Source organism: Erigeron canadensis, chromosome 8 (assembly GCF_010389155.1).
Source record: "Erigeron canadensis isolate Cc75 chromosome 8, C_canadensis_v1, whole genome shotgun sequence".
NCBI classification, from domain to species: Eukaryota; Viridiplantae; Streptophyta; class Magnoliopsida; order Asterales; family Asteraceae; genus Erigeron; species Erigeron canadensis.
Genome location: NC_057768.1, coordinates 20,974,188 through 20,984,898, shown reverse-complemented (window position 1 = coordinate 20,984,898; position 10,711 = coordinate 20,974,188). Strand labels below are relative to the sequence as shown.

Genomic DNA, 10,711 nt, shown 5'->3' with positions numbered 1-10,711 from the left:
ATTAACCAATCAAATCGCCTAATTTCATCAAATTCACTCCTGCTTATGTATTGTTTTCCATCAATAATTTACACTTTTTAGCCATGAATACTTAACTTACATTTGTTTTTAACCATCAATAATTATCATATGATAGGTGATTGATAATAAACCTATTCGTGTTAAGACGTATCATGATCAAATACGTATACTTAAATGTCAAGTACAAGATCACAAGTATGTTTATGCTTTAATTCTTAAATATTTTTCATAATATTATCACCATCTAAGTACAACAAGTTTCAAAAAATTCTATAATAGAGAAATTATTATAGCTTGTGCCTTATGGAATTTACGACAAACTATTCCATCAATATGTCTTAGCTAATAATGATAGTGATGAACCTATGATTATTGTACTGCAACTTGTAAAATATAACAATTGAAACCGTATATCTTCAAATTATAAGATTTTATGTCTTAAATATATAAAAATTTAATATTTATAATATCATAAATCTTGTGTCTAATGTTGGACACGGGTCTAAAAACTAGTAGAGTACTGAACTACGTCACTTACGATTGACATTATTATAGTTGGATACATGCTATAGATGTTCATGTATAATTGAAATTTATTAATCATATACTGTAACACTTTGCTGTTTAGACAATTAGACACACAGTTTTAATTCCGATAATTAAGACACTCAAATTTAAGTGCATCATTCATAACTTATTTTAGATCATTCATGAATACACAATGTCATAGTAGAGTAATTTTTTCTATATATTCCACATATATTTGTCACCTTGATTAAATTTTTACAACAAGAATGGAACCAACCAACGATGTTTCTATCCATTTTATTGGATTTATATTGTTTCGTGGACTTGACATGAAACTTGTAATATTGTGAATAAAAAAATTCAAAATCCAAACAATATACACCCTTAGTAAAATATGCTGATAAAAGATAAAGACGGACTAAACTTTCAAATTTTATTTTAAAGCAAAAACAACATTACATATATCGGAAATAGAAATAACTACTGATAAATGGTAATACAAATGTGAAAGTAAATGAAAAGGTGTAGCGTAACCCCACTACTATTATTATGCATATGAACATGTACATATGAGTGGTTTCTAAGAATGTGCACATGATCTCGTATCAGATGCTTACGTATATTCGTCATGATTGTAAACCTCCCTCGAGTCGGCCGAGTATCTAAAATAAACTCCTGACTCTCCACCTTGTCGAGTCGAGGCCGAGTCACAAGTTCTCTTACCTCGATACGTACAAAATGATGATGACACATGATTTTATCAACTAATCTTACGTTTGATTTTCAAGTTTAAATAATTATGTTAACGTTTTTTCAATTATGCTAAAATTTGAAGTTTGGAAGATATTTTTAAAGTTCTATTACATATAACTTCAAATATACTTATGTTTGTATGTAGAATTTCAATTCGAGTTCTCTCCGAGTCAAATCTGAGTCTCCAAAAATTTCCGACTCCCCCTTTGTCGAGTCGAGTCTGAGTCAAAAGTGAGATGTTCACATTACTACATTAGTATATTCACCCAAATTAACACAGTTTGTTATGGGCATATAAAGTGAATGTAACGCACATACATATGTAAATCTATGTATACACATATCATTCTTACTCAAAATCTCAACCTCGATTCATATGTTTTGTAAAATATATACACACATATATACATCTATATGTACATGATGTACACATTCCATTCTTACTAAAAATCTCAGTATCTATTAATGCATAACCGATGTCGACAAATCCTCCAGTTGTTACTAACAAACGGCCGTCGGCCGTGACCATCCCGACAACAACGAAGAAAAGCCAGACTTGTCGTCGGTCAATACGTTTTCCAAATTTTCATGGCACAAAACCAATATTTCCGCTAGCGATCTCACTCGTCATTGGCCTAGTCGAATGTTTTGCCATTCCTGAACTATCAGAGGTCTCGAAACAAGCATGGCGTCCATTCGCTATTTTAACAACTATTATCGGTTGTTTAAGATTTCCATATGACGTCTACGTCAACGTTACCACCGGATAGCACAATCCCAATGTTATTAGAATCCTTCCAAATTGGATTTTGCTTGAACTTTTCAGATAGAACCGCGGCAAGGCCTATAGCACCACTAGGTTCAATTGCAACCTTAAGTATCTTATAGCAATGCCATACTGCTTCGATGATCTCCTTATCGTCCACAGTTATAATGTCATCAACCAGATCCCGTATAATAGGCCTGTATAAACAAAAAATAACACTTGACAGAAAAAACTATGAACGTAAAAAGTTTGTTAATAGTTTGTCAGTTAGTCAAGCACGGTTAAGTTTGTTAAGGTGTACTATATATATATATATATATAAATATTTCTCCGTATATTCAATCTTCTTCAGCTGTAATTAAGGATAACATTACCAAGAAAGATCTCCGAGAGGGAAACGCGAAAGCCATCAGCAACGGTGTTGGTTTCACTGAAGGTGATTAGCCTACCTCCGCTCCTTTTGGCTCAGTACCCAGGACCCGTATTGTAGATTCAATGATTTCGCTCCAATCACCATGCCGGATATTAAACCACCACCTACATGTTTTTTGATTCATGATAGGGAAAAGGTAATCAACCAAATAACTTAACTATAATATGTATAGATTATTGAAGAATATATAAACCACTTATTGGAACTATCAAGGTGTCGAGTTGTGGGACTTGCTCAAGAAACTCTAGTGACAATGTACCCTGCGCACTGTGGAGAAAACAAGAAAACGTTGGATAGGGAGCCTAATTTCCGATGGTGAAATCGTTCATAACTCGTATAGGGAATAATATAATTTGATATCTATATATGAATATGCATAGAAAAAGAATAGTATAATACAGCTCAGTAGCATTGGCTCGTCTCATTTATACTAAGAGACATTTTTTTAAACATGGCAATAAAGTTAGAGTTCAACAACATGGCTCGTAACTCATTGTTCCTACTTGATGCATTACAATTTGTTCTAGAAAGCCTGCATTCTTCAAGAATCCTTCAAGCATTTATGAATCACGATCAAATTAATCCTCGAATATGAAACCATGTGTAGTTAAATAACTAATCAGCTTTCAACATCGCTTTGTGAACGCCCTCAAAGTCCTCATACTCCACAAATACATTGCAGAAGCCAACATCCCTATAACATGATGTTTCATTAGTCAAGCATATACAAAATGAATCTTTAATTTTACACATTTTAAAACCCATGTTTCACAAACAAAAACCAAAAAACTCATCCCTCGTTTCTTTGACCAATAAAGTCCTCCCTTAATAATACAGTTCATACATAAAGTAAATAATAAAGTTCATACATTAAGCATTGACTTATCAAAGTTAAACCTTGATCCCCAAAACACAAATCCAATCCATCACTAATACCATTTTCCAAATAAAAAGTCCTTTATCTGCCCATTTTGAGCATACTACTCCAACCTTTGCAAAAATTGTCAACCCGTGCAGCATATCTTTATCTTTTATTACCAAAAAAACAATTCCTTTCCATTGACTAAAAAAAGTCAAACCTGCAAATATCCAATTCTTAGCAATATATATAAAATCATGCCTCAATTCCTAATTAATCCTTGTTAGTTCAAACCCATTCCTTATTACTATTTCTGACAAAAACAATAGTGCAAAACATTTTTGAAAATTCACCATCAACCATTTATATTTGTTGAAGTAGCCTTTGAACTAAGGTTGCAAAATGAGTGGGGCAGGTCGATTTTAGTACAACACTCTAAACCTTTTCATAAATAACTATGTCAAAGATTATCATAAAAGTATCTTAGGTTATTAGACATTTGGTTATAAATTATGACCCGCCTTGGTTATGGCAAACACAACAGGACTATAATAAAGAAGATGCAGCAACCCAAAATTAAAAGGGTTTCGTTTCAATATGAGGAATGAAGTCTTCCAATCATCATATAAATATACAATTAAAACTCTTTATTTCAATGCAATTAAAGCCTCTTTCAGAAGGTTATTTTCCAATGTAAACTCGATTATTTTTATATCATCATACCTAATAACCATTTTCTCACGATTTACCATTGTCAAGACCATAAAGAACAAATTTTCATTATTTGCCTGACTGAAAAATGATGCTAACAAATTTCGGCAGATAGAATGGTTGTTATATTTTAAAATTTTGTTATGTGGAATGACCTTCAACACCTACAACTTAAAACTTAATGCTATACTACAATACTACATTATAATTTATTTTTTTTAAGGTATGGATCATTTGCTCGCAACAGGGGATCTAGCTTAAATTTTCTTAACTGGGTCCGCGCTAGAACCTCTAACCCTCAATACCTAGGAGAAACTCCCAATTAAACCGTCTGAAGGCACAACATTTAATTGGAATAAAACTCTGCCCCAGGACTCAAACGTGACTGGAGGACTTTATTGTCAAATTTCTTCAAATTTCCTTTCCAAAGCTGAACTATAATAGGAAGTACTACATTATAAAGCATTTATTTATTTTTTTTTCAATCACAAAGTTAATAATCCCAAATTACTCGCTTATTATTTACTAATTTACATATCTGCATTTAATATTTTTAAGGTTGGAGGGCCTTTTCTATCATTTAGGTAGAAACTAGAAGCAACCTCTCTACTTAGGTCAAGGTCTGCCTACATCTTACCCCATATACCGTCGGGGTATTGGGGCTCAAAACCCGCAGAAGGCGGCACTGAGCAGTTACTTAATACTTTTAATAAGATTATATTTATATATCTCAAATTTTTAAAAATAAATACATTAACGTTTTAAGTTAATCATTTATCTCGGACTTAGGTTCCAGATTTTGGGCTAAAGTTTAACCTGATCCGGCCTATGCTTGGGCTAACCTGGGCTGGCATGTATAACATAATTATAACTCATTAAGGCCTTTATAGGATTTTCAAACTGGACCAAACTTTAGAGGCGTTATATGTTCCAGGCTTGTAATGGCTTGGGCTTTAGCCCATATGTACACATGGGTGACATAGTGACATGACTTTGAAATCAAGAAACTATCAGTTTGGTTTAGGAACATGTGGAATGTGTGAGCAGGATGACAAATCGATCGAACATTTGATGTATGAATGCGAAGTGGCATCGAGAGTTTGGCAGAGGGTAGGATTGTGGTGTAAAGTTCCACCCAGTGGTGGAGGAAGTGTACAACCAGGGGGAACAGGCCCACTCTCAAAAACCAAGCCGAATTAAATATTATTTTTTTTAATTTAGCCCATACAAATATTAGATAAACCCATTCTTAATTCTTGACACACATTCATTAATCATGTCGATTTCACAATTAAGTATACATTTATCAATCCTTAATATTTCATTAGTCAATTTCACAATTCAATCATCCGATTCCCACATGTAAGAGACAATTTTCAATTCACATGCCAAGAGCCTAAGACATAATTTCTTAATCCCCTTCTTCACTACAACATTAAAGATAAGGGTTAGTTTATAAAACCTAACTTTTTTATTTTTCCTAATTTGTTATAAAGTTCATTATTAGGAGTTAGGGATTAACTAGTAATGTAATAATGTAATATGTTGCTTGTGAGTTATTGTTTAATTATATATTAGTCATATACTTGTTTTTTATTTATTTGTTAGGAATCACAAAAAGTATCTCAAAAGAAAAGAACCATCGTCAAGTGACGGTAGTGGTGTAAAATCTTCATATAATAATATGGTTAGTAACATAGAAAGACCACCAAAAATTTCTATACCTACAATGCCTAAATTAGTTGATTTGTATAATCTTCCATGGGATCCCATTGCTAGCATACATATTTTGGATTATCATCCTAATCAAAGATATGAAAAAAAGAAGAAAATATTGGGTTAGTGGACCATGTCAACCACGTGGTCATACATTCCCAATGACAATTATAGGGAATAAGAAAAGACGTTTTTGTGGAGTGGTTTGGGAAGTATGGTAATTTGTTAGAGTATAGTGTTCATGGCCAAGTAAAAATTTTTTTTTGCCCCCGCTCACTTAAATCTCTGGATCCGCCACTGGTTCCACCGTTGTTTTTTTTCTCTGTATGTGATCTCTTCTATATCCACAAAACAGCAAGGCATGGAAAAGAGGCTAGACGGGTGCTAAAGGGAATCGTTTTTATTACTTGCTGGTGCATTTAGAAAACTGGTAATGAGGTGCAGTTTACCAATTTACGTTAACAGTTAACAGTTAAAAAAAATGTTAAATACTTCAAATAAACATTATCATAGTTGTTTACATACTATACATTTTCTTCATATAATCAAAATTCATTAATAATAACATGTTAGATACAGTTTTTGTTAGGTCCAGATTTACTGGACTCGCTCCAGACGTGACTACTGGAGCCCTCTGAAGATTTGTCCAGAAATTATGTGAAGACCAGTGAACAACTTACTTCTACAGGAATCTGGATTCCACCAGATTTGTTCACTGGACTTCACTCCAGTCAAGATCTTTCTACTGAAGAACATTCTCACTGAAGTCGAAGACTGAAGTCTGAAGAAAGAAGTCTGACAAATAGCGGAGCTCACTGGAAGACTTACCAGATCTCCTGACTGGAGTCCTTATCAGTGTTCTAGACCTTACAAGTCTGAACACTGATTATGAGGAATTGACTTTATGCCTTTACATGCCTTTACCCGGACAATCTATTTGTCCTTTGTTAAAAGCCTTACATGCATGTAAAGGTGGTTGGTTAATTAGAAGACAAGTCACTATCATGTGACTTTATTCTTGTACTTTAATCAATGCATTTAAGGAATTAAAGTAATTTCCTTAAATATATGTAACCATATTTGTACGGCAAAAAGAATATTATATTTATTTTTTTTGCCTATAAATACCAAGTCACTTCCTCGTCCAAATTACATATTTTTGCAATTTGGTGCCTTTGCTCAAATACTCTCAATCTAAACAGTTATAATTCACAGCTTTAAGTATTTCGATCAAGGAGTTTATTTAGCAAAATTAGATCACTTGTAATTCATAGGTTGTTTAGATACTTACTTTGTAATATCTTGTTCCGCAACAACCTTGTACTTTATATAACATCAATAAATAAAATACATTTGAAAATTACATAGTGTCTCACCATTTACTTTACTTGCTTATCTTTATATTGCTTAAGTACGTATTACGTTATATATATTCTTGCATTTTATATTTATCGTAATACTAGTCCAATCTAGTGCTTACTTGACGTTTCATACTAGTCCTATCTAGTGATTACTTGACTTGTTGTATTCTACACTTGTGGGTTAAACCATCGAGTGAGGGACTTCACAGTTTTTGTTCCGTTAATTAAGGCACACTATCAAATTTAAGTACACCATTTCGAAAAGTTGTATTCACCCCATCTACAACTATTTGTGTACATTGTACTTTGGTATTCTGTTACACCTTTGAGACTTTATAGGTTATTTTAGTAAATTAGATTAAACCTCTTGGAAATAGTTTGTCAAGAAATTCTAATCTTTCCATATTGTTCTGACACCACCACCAAACACACTTCTTATTCATCTTCTTTTTCTCTCTCTAGCCCTACACAACAAATCCTATTCCACAATGAACAGATTGAATAAATAATCATTTTTGCATCACTGCTACAAAATCAATCTTATATTATGAGAAATTCACGGTTTTATCTCACAACTACCATCCCCTTTGAAGACCAACAACGACCACCATTTCGCAACCCACTAGTTCCAAAAATGGTTGAAAAAATGGGAAAAGGAAAAGGATCCCAAAAAAAGGAGTATTATTTTCGTACAAGATCAAAGGGGTAGGGGCAGGGCAATAATCAGATAGGGACTGCGAGATCTCTAATTTTATTCGGTGGATCTATTTCCGACGACATTTATTTGTGTCATAGTGTTTGCAAAAGGTGAAGAGGAGCCTGGATAACCACAAATCCAATGTGCTCTTATTGTTTTCACATATGGGCTTTAGACATTTTGGTTTGTGGTCCATATAGATTTTAGAGTTTTTTTGAGTTTGTTTATTGATCGATGTACAATTCTATAAATTAGTAATTTATATTTTACTAGGTATTGCGATGTTAAATGTACAAGATATAATATTTGTGCATATGTGGATATATGCATCATCCCGGTTTGTTACATAATTATATAATGAACATTTGATGGGATTAGTTAGTGTACCTAGGGCTGTTCACGGTCCAAGAACCGGGTCGAACCGGTAGTTTAGAGGACCAGACCGAAAACCAAAAATGTACAAGATGTAGAACCGAAGACCAGACCAAGTAAGTCGGTTTGGTTCATGTTCGTTTTGTTGTCGGTTCTCGGGTTTTCATGGTTGGACCGAGACCAAAAATGTATTGTAAATATTGGATATCGTTAACATATTACACACAAAAATCACGCTTGTTGTGCAATTTCTAGGTCATTTGTGAGCTTCAAATTCATTTGAATAATTAATAGCTCAATTTTTTTATTAAAGCTCATATTATCTTCTGGAAAAATATGCAAGCTTTTAAGTGTAATAGCAGATTACAACTATGGTAGCATGGCATATGCATACACCTTATTAACTATGTTTCTGTTATAATATAATAATGTGATTGTAATTTCTATGAATCTATCAAAATATATACTTAAATAGTTACAAACTGTAATCTGACTCTATGATGATAGCACGCAACTGCTAAGGTTCTTAGAAACTAGAAATTTGAAAAATAATAGTACTACTATATAAGAATCATGAAAGTTAGATAATAATACAATGATTAGTCATCGATGACTATATGATTGTTTAGGCTAATTACAGAGAATGTATATATTGTATGATACTCATAATACATAAAATTAGAATCTCACTCCAAGTTTAGTTAAACTTGTATGCTTTTTCTCGGTTCTTCGGTCCAAACACGTGTCTTCACGGTTTACACCCGAACCGGACCGAAAACCAAAATACAATCATATATAGGACCGAGGACCGGACCAATATATTCGGTCCCATTCAGTTTCGGTCCAACACCGGGTCGGTTTTCTGGTTTTCTCGGTTTGGACCACCTTATGAACGCCCCTAAATGTACCTATACAAAATAGGTAATGTACATATGTGTTTCATGATCAAATTTTTATTTAAGTTTATGAGCATACGTATGCAAGTATATTATGAATGACTATTATACGAGATTATGTAATACCCGTCGTTTAAAAACTTGGATTTTTAAAAACTTTGTCAAACGGCATTTAAAATAAGCGGGAAATGATCACTTTTGTAATCTGCCCCATCCGTAACGAATGGAACCTTTAAAATCGGTGTTACTATTAAGCATCATCAAAACATTAAAAGTAAATCTAAGTATGACACCAATATAAATGCCCATTATTACAAGTCTTAAACATAATCAAAATAGCCAAAAACATAAGGCTATAAGGAAGTCTAAGCATTAGATGTCTTTGCTAAGCTTCTTTATTCTATCTACCCAAGTCTCACCAAGCTAACTTTCGCCTGGCTCAATCTCGAATATCCTGAAGGCACAACATTCTCAAAGAACAAGTGTTAGCTAATAAAATTAGCTAAGTAAGATAACACATATTTGAAAACATTTGCCATTTCATAGTATATTAGCAAAATCTGCGTTTTAAGTTAATATCACATACATACATAACAACATAACATAACTTTAGGTCCATCATATCATAAAATGTGCCTACACTTTCTTTCTTTATCTTTCTTTCTTTATTTCTTTGCCAAGACGTAGGCTAAGTGACTTACGCCACTTACATAGAGATGTGGGGTTGTGTGTAGCCGGTCGTAGACCATACATGGAGTCCTCACACCCGACATGATAGGTAAACCAAAAGGTGGTCTATCAGCGTCGTTAAGGAAAGACAAAGTCATTTCTAATTGAATAAACCGTTTATGCCTCTACACAATAGTGGTTAGTTACTCCACCCGGAATAATCAAACATAACTATGCCACGGGAGGTATCATGATTCCCATACCACGTGACCACATGCGCCCTAGCTCCGAGGAACTAGCATGGGTTAAGCTTAACCTTAAGACTTTACTTTTGCTCGAGACTTCTTAACTTTATATTAGATTAGGCTATACTTTCACTTAAACTAATCACATACTTCTTTCTTTACTTTAGGGCCCTTAAACGTGCACGTGACATGGCAATCCTAATCATAAGTCTAGTGACTAGCTGTTCAAGCCATGCATACAAACATATAACATAATCATTTCATCATTTCATAGTCACATAACATAATCATCTCATCATTTGGCGCGTATATACTTACCTCATACCTTTGCAACCTGCATAAGCATGTTATACATCTTAAATGGTAAGTATCATATCCCATAGTAGCCTCCCATAATCACCCATGAACGTATAAGCATATATACATGTCCATTTGGGATGTTTACTTATGAAAATCGTATTTTGTTGTACCATCAGGTGACAAAAGATGTTATCTTACCTCAATGGAGTGCACAACAATCACATATAGGTTTACCGTGCTTGACAAGTATTCCTGTCTACCTATAACCATTAAACGATTATTAACAAACTAAGCACCTACTTACTTATGATCAAAACCAAGCTTAGATGCTTACAACTTGACCTTCACCCATTATTTCATTCATCCGATCACTTTAAATTTAAT

General features: G+C 33.4%; 1 pseudogene; it reads right to left on the bottom strand.

The window, feature by feature from the left end:
* Positions 1 to 1,669: 1,669 nt before the first annotated feature.
* On the bottom strand, positions 1,670 to 10,679 carry LOC122610408 (annotated as a pseudogene).
* Between the last annotated feature and the right edge of the window lie 32 nt (positions 10,680 to 10,711).